At 34.6% G+C, this 13,581-nt stretch overlaps 1 protein-coding gene across 6 annotated transcripts in view; it reads left to right on the forward strand.

Annotated features, from left to right (window-relative positions):
* LOC139479305 (sodium channel protein 1 brain-like) overlaps positions 1-13,581 on the forward strand; it is a 79,141-nt gene that overhangs the window by 8,859 nt on the left and 56,701 nt on the right. The window lies entirely within an intron of this gene.

Genomic DNA, 13,581 nt, shown 5'->3' on the forward strand with positions numbered 1-13,581 from the left:
GATGTCACTGATGTTCTTGTTGTGCCCATTATGTTCAGTGGGTCAGTCATTCTACACAGTAGCAACAGTAAGAGGCTTTCCCCCAGATGTTCCTGTAGCTCAAATAGTAATAACACTTTGGAGAATACAGATGTCACTGATGTTCTTACTGTGCCCATTATGATCTGTGGGTCAGAGGTAGCCCTGCTCCAAGGCTGTACTGAAAGAAAAATCTATTGATGTGAAGTAATTCTATCCTAATAAGCAAGTCTAGATATGTGGACAGTATGGACAACTTGTTTTTATTATTAACATTATCTAAGACAATAATTATTAGTTAAAATTAAAAGTTCTAGATACTTGTATAAGTCTAGGCCAGAGGCATACACATTAGCACCAAGAGGCTTTTCCCTAGTCTGTCATACAGACCCTGAAACAAATATATCCTATACAGCCCATGCAAGTCTATACTGTTTGGCAAGTCTAGATTACTGCAGTGTCTGAAAATGAAAAAGTCTCTGGGCTCCTTTTTATTATATTTTATAACTATAATTTAACAACTGTTTTTTCTGTAAAATATGTTCATTTCATAGACTAGATGTTAGTGTAGGTTTTCCCCGATGTTCCTGTAGCTCAACTAGTAATAACACACAGGAGAATACAGATGTGACTGATGTTCTTACTGTGCCCATTATGTCAGTGGGTCAGAGTAATCCTACACAGAAAGTCGTACCAGCATCCCCTTAGTACGTAGTCCTCTTATTAATCGGATAATTACATCAATAAGAGATATATCTAAATGATACTTAATGCTGTGGGTTGTAAATATGCTATGCTTAGTGCATTTACGTGTAACATTAACACTGCTATCATTGAAGATGATAGACATATGATGCACTGAATGCACTAACAGTATATTTATTCTTAATGATTACTGATTGTAATTGTTATGGAGTGTCTTGGTTACATATCTAAGACGTGTTAGAAGGTGGTAATATAGTTACAACACAGTCAACTTACTTTGATCCACAGAACACAGACATCTATGTAAATAATGTGAAGATGGTTAATCTGGAATGACAGGATGCTGCAAATTCTGAATTTTTACGTGACACCTCTTCTGTTCTTTTCATGTTTATGTTGCTACTGACATCTGTTTTAATATGATGAATAATTCCACTTGTTATTGTTTCCCTGGGTTCATGACATCTGTTTTGATATGATGAATAATTCCACTCATTATTGTTTCCTTGGGTTCATGACCTCTGTTTTAATATGATGAATAATTCCACTTGTTATTGTTTCCCTGGGTTCATGACATCTGTTTTAATATGATGAATAATTCCACTCATTATTGTTTCCCTGGGTTCATGACATCTGTTTTGATATGATGAATAATTCCACTTGTTATTGTTTCCCTGGGTTCATGACATCAGTTTTGATATGATGAATAATTCCACTAACTATTGTTTCCCTGGGTTCATGACATCTGTTTCGATATGATGAATAATTCCACTCATTATTGTTTCCCTAGGTTCATGACATCTGTTTTAATATGATAAATAATTCAACTCATTATTGTTTCCCTGGGTTCATGACATCTGTTTTAATATGATAAATAATTCCACTCATTATTGTTTCCTTGGGTTCATGACCTCTGTTTTAATATGATAAATAATTCCACTCATTATTGTTTCCCTGGGTTCATGACATCTGTTTTAATATGATAAATAATTCCACTCATTATTGTTTCTTTGGGTTCATGACCTCTGTTTTAATATGATAAATAATTCCACTCATTATTGTTTCCTTGGGTTCATGACATCTGTTTTAATATGATGAATAATTCCACTCATTATTGTTTCCCTGGGTTAATGACATCTGTTTAAATATGATAAATAATTCCACTCATTATTTTTTCTTTGGGTTCATGACCTCTGTTTTAATATGATGAATAATTCCACTCATTATTGTTTCCCTGGGTACATGACATCTGTTTAAATATGATAAATAATTCCACTCATTATTGTTTCCTTGGGTTCATGACATCTGTTTTAATATGATAAATAATTCCACTCATTATTGTTTCCCTGGGTTAATGACATCTGTTTAAATATGATAAATAATTCCACTCATTATTGTTTCCTTGGGTTCATGACATCTGCTTTAATATGATGAATAATTCCACTTGTTATTGTTTCCCTGGGTTAATGACATCTGTTTAAATATGATAAATAATTCCACTCATTATTTTTTCTTTGGGTTCATGACCTCTGTTTTAATATGATAAATAATTCCACTCATTATTGTTTCCCTGGGTTCATGACATCTGTTTAAATATGATAAATAATTCCACTCATTATTTTTTCTTTGGGTTCATGACCTCTGTTTTAATATGATGAATAATTCCACTCATTATTGTTTCCCTGGGTTCATGACATCTGTTTAAATGTGATAAATAATTCCACTCATTATTGTTTCCCTGGGTTCATGACATCTGTTTAAATATGATAAATAATTCCACTCATTATTTTTTCTTTGGGTTCATGACCTCTGTTTTAATATGATGAATAATTCCACTCATTATTGTTTCCCTGGGTTCATGACATCTGTTTAAATGTGATAAATAATTCCACTCATTATTGTTTCCCTGGGTTCATGACATCTGTTTAAATGTGATAAATAATTCCACTCATTATTGTTTCCTTGGGTTCATGACATCTGTTTAAATATGATAAATAATTCCACTCATTATTGTTTCCTTGGGTTCATGACATCTGCTTTAATATGATGAATAATTCCACTCATTATTATCTCTGGGTTCATGTTTCCACTTTCAGCTTTTATTCTGTAAAATCATATGTAGATTTATGCTAGTATGTACTGCCTGCTATGACAACCAGGATTAACTTGCATTAGCTGCAATTATCTTTCAGTATATATTTCTTCTTTCTTTTGGCATGTTATTGTATTGCACTTTCATTGATTTCTTGCCCTGATGTTGATTTCCGCTTCAATTCATGAATTATTAAGTGATGAAATGCTGTCACTTAGCATCCTTGACTTGATGGTTTAGCCTGTAGGGGAATCTCAGTGCTGTAGTGATGGCCACAAACTATCAGAGACAAGATAACTATTCATGTATTGTAAAAAGAGGAACTAATCTGGAACAAAAGGCTTGTGTTACTTTCAAGCTGGAAAATGATATATATTTGTCATAGTAAGATTAAGGTTTCTGCTCAGTTCTCATTTCAAGTATATGTTATAATGATATATTCATAAATTTCATATTTTTGTGTCCCATGAAAATGCAGCTGTGAAACAAAAGATCATCAAGACTGCAGTATTCTGGCTAGCATTTTAGGTACGGGTATGCACTATTTTGTGTGTGAAAATTGATAAATTGTGTAAATTACAAATTGAGTAGGAGAGAATTATAATCATTGACAGAAAAGTTAATACTGTTTTCTTATACTCCAACAAGCATTACTGTAAAGGACTTCATCACAAGCTGTTTACGAGTTCTTGGTATAGTCAGACAAGATAGATGTTTTATTTAAGCTCATTAAATAAACGACATATAAAACATAAATGACAGAGATATAGAGGTTATCACGCGAGTGTGTTTGGGGATGGTAAATATCCTGCATTAGGAATAAACATTGTATTTAGCGAGCCTTGGCCTTGTACTCATCGGATTCACGATGGTTAATTCTGACTCGATCGCCGAATGACAAGTGCGACGCCATGTTTGTTTATAAACACTGAAAGTAGTCCCTACTTGACCTTTGATATTTGCATCTCTATCCGCATATGACCCCAACGGATATCGTTTTTATCCGTTGGCTTTAACCTACCCATTATATGATAAAAGATGTTATTCGCCATTCTTTTCAGAATTATGAGAGTTTTTTAATGGATAAGAGTATTTAAAACACATTATGATATATAACATTGAAAATACTTTGTAAAACTATACAAAAAGTATGTAAAAAGACCAATGAATTTCAAGGTACTCGTAAATTAGAAACTCCTGCTTTTGTATCATATTGTGGACACTTCAGCAACACATGGCATTCTCTTTCAACAAATGTAGGGCAGATAAAACAACCCATCTCCTCCAGTGGGATGGGTGTCAGTAAAGCAGCCTGTCAGCATTCAAAGGGTTTAAGAATGTTTAACTGGAGACTATGGATGTATAGTAGTTTAAGACACGTTAGACCCCTGCTCTTGATTTGCTCTTTAAAATTTGCCTTGACAGTAAAATGTATCTTTGGAATGTTATCTTATATTTTGCTTCTGTCATGATATTAAATTAATTTCTGACTAACAGAAAAAAATGTTCTAGCCAATTGGTCTGGCACATCCTATTCTATGAGAGACTGACTCAAATTACTGGCAATTTGTCCACACCTAATACCACACAGAGTTTGTAAAAACTGAACAGGAGACAGTGCTGTATGTACTGATTCCAATTTCATCTCTAATGTTCCAAATTCCACAAGGTGCCACATTATTATTATCCGGGCAGTGGAACAGTTTGCACTCAATTTTCCTTTCTCAGCTCTCTGGAGAGTATACAGTTTTAATGGAGTAAGCACTGGCATGTTTATGTAAGAAATTGAAGCTGAACTTTCCAGCACAAAAATAGGTTCTAAGGCAGAACTTCTTCAATTGAATTCCTTATTGTTTAAATTAATTTATTAGTTCTTTGATTATTTCTGTGCGGGAGAAAGTTCAGTGAAAATTTACTTTGAGGTAAAAAATAATAATAGGGAAGTAGAGATATATCCACCAGTCACCTATGGTTAACACAATTGCTTAATTTACTGTTTTGTTTTGATCATATTGCATGTGTATACCAATGATTTGTGAACTGCCAGAAGTAGCACTATTCTTAAAATGTAGTCACATGCTAAATCGCAATGCTATTTTGTGTTGAGATGCATTGTGGCTTAAAATGTATGCTAATAAAATTCCAGGTGCTGTCATTTGTTTAGTCAACAGAAATATCATTGGGGGCATTTGTATGCAATATCATGCATGTAACAGTGAGGGGTGATCTCTCCAGTAATCATCTAGAGTGTCAATAGAAATATTTCAATTTCTCTTTCATTGAAATATACTTCAAATCCCTATGACGAGTGCTCAAAGATTGAACAATGGACTGTTGATAATGTTGATAATTGTCGGAATTAAATGCCATCACCGCACTATGGTGACTGACAACTTGGAATATTGATCATATTTATTAACAATAAGGTGATTGTTCACACAAATGGAATCCCCAGTCACTGGTCTCCAAGGACAAAAGGTATATATGATTTCCAATCCATCGGGAACTAAGAATAATAGGTTTTTCATGAAAAAAAAAAGACATCGGGTGATGAGTATTGATTTTCATCAATGAGTTGTGTAGTCAGAAGTGGTCAAAGCACTCTTATTGCAGTTTGTACATCCATAGCTAATCCACTTACCTAAAGATGAGACAAGGTAGCCATCACCTCATTATCATGGAATTAATTCAATTAATCGCAGTACTCAAACAAATTGGTTCTTTGCTATTATTTTTAAAAAAAGTGTTTGATGAACTTTTTAAGCCATGTCATCTGATGTGCTTCTGACTTATACTCAAAGGATATACATGTATCATTAAGCAGAAAATTAGATTGACTAATGCAAGCATCAGGATTGTTTTTGAGAGTTTCAGTATTTACTCACATGTTATCATACACATTAGGTATTGACATTTCTCTTTAGTTATTTAATACATTTTTACTCCCATGGGTTCAGTCTATTCAGTATTACCCACTTCACTCAAGTTCATTGTAAGATGCCAGTATTCAATGAGTAGATATAGATCTGTAAAAAAATAACACATGTATGCAAGCTGAAAAAGCAGAAAGGTAATTAAGCAAGATGTTGTTAAAGATGGTTTTGAAATTGTTTTTGCATGTTTGTACGCAAATAACTCATAATAATATGTTGCGTATTTCATTCCTCAGTATTTTACGCAAATAGACAGCTTATCTGAAACTCTGATAGTGTGTTTTGGGTATGTTAACATTGAATTTTTTCACACATAAATGAAGTTAAATATATAGCCACATATTAGGTGAAGTTAGCAGCAGTAGAAATTGGCACTAGTCCTATGGTCCTTGCCAAACAGCCCAATAGTTAAGGTATCATAAGGACAAGTAGAAATTTGTCCTTTTTAAGGGTTTTGCTATATGTTATCATTATAAGGACTAGCGGACAAAAACTGTTTGTTTCTAACGCTGAGTTAGGTTTTAAAATAGCCACACAAACAAGATGAAAATGCACTTACATACAGAATGTGATAAGTAGTTATCATTAGTGGATCCTAGTCTGAATGTCCTGAATGTGCTACTAGGGTACTGTGTTGAGGTTGCTCTGATGGGATTAAAAGTGAACTGGTGTCTCACTCTCAAAATTGATTTGGAACCCTAGGGTACTACTGATGCTACTTTGTGCTATAATTTCATAGAATTATGCATAAGTCAGGTTCCATGTCTTAATCATAAACCTGACCCAGTAATAGAAATTGACTCACTAGCCGGGACCAGGTTTGTTAAAGGGGAAGTGTACACGCCCAAATCACTTTCTTTCTTTTTCTAAACAAAACGCAATTTTAGAATTAGTTAGTATCTGTGTTTGAAAATATACACTCATTTATTTCACAGTGAAAGTAGGAAGCTACCAATAGTGTGAAAATGATATGCCGTTATGAGGCCTTCGTTTTTCGAGCTAAAAAGGCCTGAGTTATGACGTAATTGGTGCCAATTCAACTGGGTCCCTGTCTATTCTCAACGCAAAAGATATCAAGTACCAGTTTGCGGTAAAACAACTTGGCCTACGACACACTCCGGCGCAGTGGTGACTCAGCATAACACTATGCTGGCTGGCATCCGAGACGCAGGAATCACACACCTGTACCTACACCATGTGAAGCGGCTCTAACCAAACATGATGACGTCATAATGTATATCAATTGGCACCAATGATGTCATATTGCAAGGGGCATAAGCCATGGTGCTTTTGTTATGGAAATAGAACACTTGGTAAATATGAAAAATATAAATAGTTTTAATGCGAAAAATATGTTAATTAATTGTGATATTTTTATATTTTTGTCTATGACACTTCTAGGTGAACACTTTTAATGTGGAAAAAGTACAAGAAAAATAGGTTCATTTCCATGTGAACTTGCCCTTTAAGGTTACAGTTTAGCTAGTAGAATTTCAAACATTTTAGGGGCTGTTGCCTTATGTTATCACTAATTTGGTGTGTAGATTTTCTTGGTTAATTTTGTATCCCTGTGACCTCTTCTAGTTTCACATAGCAACATTTTCAGTGCCATTACTGAATTACACAAAATGAACTAGCAGTGTTCAAAATTATTCTCGGCTAGTCTGAGACAAGTAAAATTCAGGAAGGTCCAGTGACAGTTCTTTGAGGACTACCACTTTTACCATTAGGGAGATGGCAACTCTGTAGGACTCACGGTAGACTAGGGAAATTACGCTCTAACCCTAACAAGTCTGAACAAATTATCATTAGTGTTTAGAATTTGTTAAAGTTATGATATTATCACTACCAATAGATCAAAATTGGTGTAGCATCGATCCAATCGATCCAATAGAAGTAATTATTTATTTCGGAATGATTCAATATCCCAATATAGTAACATGAATTTGATTTTGTAGGTCCATGTACCCAAGTACTGGTACCCCCAAATCACGAATCCTATCCCTTCTGGATATGTTAAACTTGTTTTATGATCTTTTGTTTGTATTTGATTGTGGCTAATTGTTTCTGATTGCTTTGTCGTGTGATTCTCCAAACCAATCTATGATTATTTCCATTAATTGTCACACCACCAGTCTGTAGACAGCATTGATTAGAGAGGTGTTATTATCACAGGACAAGCAGACTGGCAATGACTTCAAACTCTGCCAACTGGTGATTGAGTAGGGTGTAAGACCGACCTGAGATGCCAATCGTCACCTCCTCTTCTCACACCTAACTTCAAAGGACGAGAGATTTTTTTATCGATCTGTAATAAGACATGGATATACTGCACTGATCGTCATGGCCATTTTGACAGGATTGATTAGTGCTGGTCAATATTTTGCATGATTATTGAGGAAGGACAAGATTCCTGACTTCATCACATTGTGTGCTTGATGGATGATGGGCTCAATACACAAAGTAAATAAACAGACAAAGCTTTTTCATGTAGAGATGAAAGCAGTGTCACCTACAACACAGCACACTAACTGTCACGACATTCTGATTCGGGTATTAATTTCATGAACTTAGTTGCCCAAGAATAACATGAAAAGACAGTACATGGTAGATGCAAGTTTATCCAATGTTGCTTGCACAAGGATCAGGAGAAAACATAGTATTCAATAGAGGCAATAACTGTTTGTTGCACAAAGAATGCATGAAAACATGGCACATGGTATATGTCATAAAATGTTTGTTGTACAATCATGAAACTGTTGAAACATCAAAGCCAGAGAACAATCTGTCTTGATTATCTGCCGAACAGATTCCCCTGTGTGTAAAAGGCAAAATAGTTGTGGTAATTATATGAATGGATCACTAGAAATCAATGATGACACCAGGTGATGGTAAAGAGGGCAAGTACGCCCTCCCCTGACCGTTGCACCTACTACCACTCAGACAATTTGCACAAAAAAGTAAGTGATTGTTTTTTTGCCCAACTCCTGCCATATGAAGGTGGCCTGTGAACAATTTTGTTGAAACTAAAAATGATATGTTAACTTTAAATTACTTCTGCTACTTACAAGTAAAATGAAACACTTCAGAAACATGTTCATTTTGCAACACAGCAGGCAGCAGTCTTAATGTCTCGGCCGAACATTTTATTTTCGTATGAAAACATAGTACATACTAGATGTAATAATAATATTTGTTGCACAAAGAATGCATGCTGACCTATAACACAAATTAAAAGAAATGTTTGTTTGTTACAAGTTTAGAAATACAGCTTTGAAAACTATTTGCTGTTAGCTGAGTTTCTACACTTTGTTAAAATAAAAGCGACTATTAAACTATTAAAATATTCCCTTCAGTGGTTCTTGTTATGCTTGAAGATGAATTGTAATCTTTTCTAATATTTGTCTTAATGTAATAAATCATCATCAAATGGCTGTCTGTTAGCTGTATGACCTCCATTCTCTCCTGATTAGGCTTACACATTTGGCCGCAACCTTTAACATTTATTGATGCTTCTCTTACTGCAGCTTTCTGTTCCAAGGTATAAATGCTTCATGTTGTCATTGCTAAACCTCATTAATGTACAATTAAAACATTAAAAGAGTATAGTATTCTGCATCACACAATGGTGAAAATGTCATCAGTTAAGATTTCAAAAAGGCTTTGGTGCAGCTGATAGACCCTGAATATGATTTGTGTTGTGATTGTCATGCATTCAGAAAAAGAGGAGGATGAGGATGAGGATGGATGCTTTTGCAGTATTGGTTGTTAAAATAATACTTTCTCGGAGCCCTATAGAAATGAAGGGAGATGTTACAAACAGAAACGTTGTAGCTTTGCCCCAGGTAACCTTCATGTCACTGTTGTGATAAACTGGAAGGAATGCTGTATAAAACTGAAAACATAATGCATTAAGAGATGAGAATTTATCTGCTTGAAATTTGTTTATATTCATAATACACATTTGATGCTAAGAATGGTAGGACATTTTGCCTTCATGACATTTTCAGATAAACTGGAAGGGTTATTTGAAAGCACTTCAAGAATATATATGCATAGTGTATTTGAAGTAATAAGCGCCAGGGCGCTCTCAAAATTAGAAATATTCTCTTATTAGAGTTGAAAGATAAATTTCATGCTTTTTGCTGACAGCCTGAAATGTTTATATACGACAGATATATTTTTCAAGAATTTAATTGCCCATAATTAAGGGTGCATGTAACACACAAGTGCGTATTATACGCGAATAAATAAGTCTTTTGTACATTGATCAATCGGAAGAGGTGCTAATTGGGATTGTTCACTAGCCAATATATTAGCAAATATCGCTGTGGGCACTTATTACATCGAATACGGTATTAATGAATTCCAATATATGTGAGAAGATGAAAGTTAATAATGAACTGCTTCAGGTTAGTTCTTTCCATCTTCATGCACTTCAAAAACATAAGGGGGTAGGGGTGTGCAAGTTGTCCAAGGTGCCACGGTTTGCTGTGCAAAGTTGCGTCCCTTGGGCACGCCAGAAACATATGATTGTGGGTTTGAATCCCGGTTTGCCCTGATTATGATTCTAGGTTTGTCAGCACCATACCCATGCTAGTGGGTTTTCACCTCCATCACTTCGGGCTTTCCTCCCACATTAAGCTGACACGCTGTGATATAACTGGAATACTGTTTTAAATTTGATGCTAATAATAGTGTGACATTTTGATGTACCCAGGGTACATCTAAAAGTGCCTAAAGTGGGACACAAGTTTTTGCTTGTTCATGGTTGGACCTCATGCATTAGTTGAGGTATGGAGGAACAATATCAGATGTTTTGTTGCACTCTAAGAAAATATGTGATAAGAACTGACCCATGTAAACTAAACAATAAATGGTAGTTCATTCGGGAGCTAGCTATTCATAGTTAACAATGACAGTCATAAAATTGGGACTAAACAAGTAATCAAGACAGACATATTTGTGTAGTATATATGACTTCCTACTGTTGTTAGTTAATGTCAAAAAGTGATTGATGTAAATGTCTTATGACTGTGATATATCTAATTATATATCATAAGATGTATATCATGGTATATCATACTACTTCTGCCATGTTAAGTAACCTATGTTAGGACAATGAAGGACAGATAATATTACAGGCCATTGACATCACCAGCAGTTTATTTTTAGACCTGCCCTGAAATATATGTTGCATTTGCGTAAAATACTATCAGATAATATCAGACCTTTTTTTGTGTAAGTTATCAAGTTGACTACCAAACTTGTTAGTAGGAAAAGGAATACAAAGTAGCTTTGCATTTAACAGATTGTGAATTTGGGTACTTGAAATGTCACTTTTGTAAAGACCCTGTTGCTTTTACTTTTATGTTACAAACTATATTATGATTGCCATTAGGCAGCGAAGGAAACTAACACTTTTTGTCCACCAGTAGTATAATAATAACATATAGCAAAACCCTTAATAATGCCCACATAAAACACATTTGTATTGATAACTAAACAAACACACAGTTGATAGAAAATTTAATTATGCAATGAAAATAATAAAGATGTAAACTATTTTTACAAAAATGCAATCATGACATATATCTTATATACTGGTAGTTGATGTTTCTTATAAGCAAGTAAAAAATATGTTTATACCTTTTCTTTTAAACTAAATGGTATGGCAAGATCTTTTAATGTTTAATTTGATATTTTAATACTCATCTGAAATAGGAAAATAGATTCAGATTTGACTATTTACAGGTCACCATCTATAGCTGTTATACTGCTGAGTGCACCATTAAACTTCAAATAAACAAATATACCTGAAAGATCTCATCTTCATTTATGATGACTGACATTTTATTTCTAAAAGTATTGTCTACTGAGTAATCAGTCCACAGTTTTTACTTTGATACCAGACTGCTAAATGCCCTTAGAAACCTATCATATATCCATCTCAAGTGCACGAACAGGTAAATCAGTCTATACACTATGGGCAAACAGGCTCATATCGCCAATATCAAGCTATCAATTATCACAATATTTAGTTTGAACTCAAGAATGTTTAGGTTTTTGTTAAATTATCTGCAGTGTGGTAGATTCTTGAGTTGTTCAATAAATAATGCTTTATCTTGAGACATGGTTCACTCATTGAGCTGGGTGTCAGGTAGGGAAGTTAGATCAATTCTGTGGCTACTAGGCAGGTAGAAGATAATGGAGAATTATTGATTGTTTCCCTACATGCTACCCAGCACGTTGCCCCTAGTTCAAGCCAACACTATCTGAGCCACAATTTCCCAATACCATACCTTTCAAACTGGTTTTACCTGTAAAAGGTACATATTTGTTTTGTGTTTGGACATTGTTAACACGTTATCCAATGTCTGTATTAGTCGGCCAAGTGAAAGATGAAACAGTTAATTTATGCATGGTCGATCCGTTGCTGTTTATTATCTATAAATACTAGTCAAAAGTAATTTCAGGATGTAAATTGAATTTGATGGGTAAAAAAAATCAGGGTTGTTTGGTTCATGTAGCCATCTTAAGTTTCCTTGATAACACTTGGTTGAAAAGATCTAATAGATCACTGAGGTAGAGAACTATACTTGGTCATTACAGAGCTAGAGGTAAGCAGCATATTTGCGTAAAATACCCCCCCCCCCAATATACAAAACCCAGTTACTTTCAATTAACTGGCATACAGAAACACATGCATTAAATAGATAACTCAAATGTATAAAAACAGCATGCATAAATACCCAATAAAGCTTTTTCAGCTTGCTCACAGAGGAACTTATTTTCTAAACACAATTACGAGCTAATTTACTTTCCGAGTCAAGCCTATATATATAGAACAGTTATATACATCTAAAACATTATTTCATTTTTCTTAAATCTTAAAATGTTCACTAATTTTGGGAAAAACGCAATCGAGTGATGAATAGATGAGTGAAAATATATTGGTTACCAAATGAAAAATGTAATAACCCAATTAAAATAGAAACCCAAGAGTAAAAATTCAATTTGTCAAAAAGTTATCTGGAGCTCTGTCTTTAGATGTGTCAAGGGGCAGTGGTTAAAATGTGTTTTAGTGAAATCACTGTTGTTGTATAATGCATTATAGACAGGAACAGAACCTGGAATAAAGGTTTCACTTGAATGTATGGAGACATTCCCTTCACACATACATCTATAGTTCAAGTCTCATAAGTCAGTGGATGCGCGGGAGGATCTCATTATAAAATCATTACGACCCTTAGGGTATTTTGAAATCAATTAGTTTCACTTCCTATCACCTTTGGGATCAATATGTCATGGTGTCTTGGTCATGCTTCCAAGCAGAAAATGAAGAGATGAAGGATGCTGTTGATCAGCCCAGTTGTCCTCAGATGCATGTTTATTAGCACTTTGTTTTACAATTATAAGGGTGTGCAGTGTAGTATGAGTGAATGAGTGAGTATTGTTTTACGCTGCCTTTAGCAATATTCCAGCAATATCATGGTGAGGAACACCAGAAATGGGCTTCTCACATTGTGCCCATGTGGGGAATCGAACCCGGTTGTTTGGCATGTTGAGTGAACGCTTAAACCACCTCCCCATGGTATGAAATACAGAAACGATATATTGTCATAGAAGGCATGCTTATTGTTTTACGTTGTCATATCGATAGATGTGTTTATTTGATGCAAATAGGCAAAGTTATGCTTAGATAATGACATCACGATATCTTTATCTCAACTATTCATTGACCAGAAGACTGCCTCCATAGTCTAGTAGATAGAGAGTCTGCTGGGTGAGTGGAAGGTCAGTGTATCGACCCTTGGCCGTCTCATTCCAAAA

The sequence above is a fragment of the Haliotis cracherodii genome, unplaced genomic scaffold, assembly GCF_022045235.1.
Source record: "Haliotis cracherodii isolate W230 unplaced genomic scaffold, xgHalCrac1.p SCAF_1, whole genome shotgun sequence".
Lineage (NCBI taxonomy): Eukaryota > Metazoa > Mollusca > Gastropoda > Lepetellida > Haliotidae > Haliotis > Haliotis cracherodii.